Source organism: Bison bison, unplaced genomic scaffold (assembly GCF_000754665.1).
Source record: "Bison bison bison isolate TAMUID 2011002044 unplaced genomic scaffold, Bison_UMD1.0 scf7180017864458, whole genome shotgun sequence".
NCBI classification, from domain to species: domain Eukaryota; kingdom Metazoa; phylum Chordata; class Mammalia; order Artiodactyla; family Bovidae; genus Bison; species Bison bison.
Window position 1 is genome coordinate 4,859,897 of NW_011495020.1, and position 1,656 is coordinate 4,861,552.

Sequence of the window (1,656 nt, forward strand, 5' to 3'; positions counted from 1 at the left end):
GGGACAACAGAGAATGAGATGGTTGGATGGCATTACCGACTCAATGGACATGAGTTTGGGTAAACTCTGGGAGTTGGTGATAGACAGGGAAGCCTGGCGTGCTGCAGTCCATGGGGTCGCAAAGAGTCGGACACAACTGAGCAACTGAACTGAACTGCTAGAATAGAGCATATGACACCAAGAATGATCCCTAATGTAGACTAGAAAATTTGGGTGATAATAATGTGTCAGTGTAGGTTCATCAGCTGTAACAAATGGACCACTTGGTGTGGGGGGAAAATTGATAACAGTGGAGGTTATTATATGTGGGGGTAGGGGCATATGGAGGGCTTCCCTGGTAGCTCAGCTGGTAAAGAATCTACCTGCAATGCAGGAGACCCTTGGGTTCGATCCCTGGGAAGATCCCTGGAGGAGGGCATGGCAATCCACTCCAGTATTCTTGCATAGAGAATCCCTATAGACAGAGGAGCCTGGTGGGCTACAGCCCACGGAGTTGCAAAGAGTTGGATATGTCTAAGCATAGCACAGCACAGGGGGCATATGGGAACTCTGTACCTTCTGCTCAGTTTTGCTGTGAACCTAAAACTGCTTTAAAAACAGTCTGTTTAAAAATAAAGATACCAGGGGACTTAGCAGTCTTCAGTGGTTAAGACTCCAAGCTCCCACTGCAGCAGGCACGGGTTTAATCCCTGGTCAGGAAATATGATCCCGCATGCCTTACACCATGGACCAAAAAAAAAAAATCACAAAAATAAAGACACCAGGGTCCTACCTCTAAAAAACAAAAACAATAAAAATAGATGCATATAGTTAAAGAAAGCAGAGGCCATCTCCAGTCTTCTATAGTGCATCCACATTTTAAATATTTTTTTCTGCCATTAATCTCTGTATGTTTTAAATAATTAGCTCATACTACTTACTGTACCAATTTTAGGTATTATCTCTACTTCCCTGGAATCTAGCAAAGTGTGCTTTGACAGACTTAATCCACTTAATCATATTAGTATCATTGCCTCTCAGAATCTTGCCCTAGAGCATCAGGTGAGTTTCTCATGCCTTCTTTGGGTTTCAAGTAAGTAGTCAACATCTCTAAGGAAAACGGCCCTCTTGTTGATCAAAGAGAAAATCCAGACCCCTCAACAGTAGAACTGCACAGACACTTAAGAGTAAATGGCAACCTTAATGTAAGCTTGTTTTTGTGTGCAGAAATTGTCTTCTTATGATGGTGACTGCAGCCATGAAATTAAAAGACGCTTACTCCTTGGAAGAAAAGTTAGGACTAACCTAGATAGCATATTCAAAAGCAGAGACATTACTTTGCCAATAAAGGTCCATCTCGTCAAGCCTATCGTTTTTCCAGTAGTCATGTATGGACGTGAAAGTTGGACTGTGAAGAAGGCTGAGTGCCGAAGAATTGATGCTTTTGAACTGTGGTGTTGGAGAAGACTCTTGAGAGTCCCTTGGACTGCAAGGAGATCCAACCAGTCCATTCTGAAGGAGATCAGCCCTGGGATTTCTTTGGAAGGAATGATGCTGAAGCTGAAACTCCAGTACTTTGGCCACCTCATGCAAAGAGTTGACTCATTGGAAAAGACTCTGATGCTGGGAGGGATTGGGGGCAGGAGGAGAAGGGGACGACAGAGGATGAGATGGCTG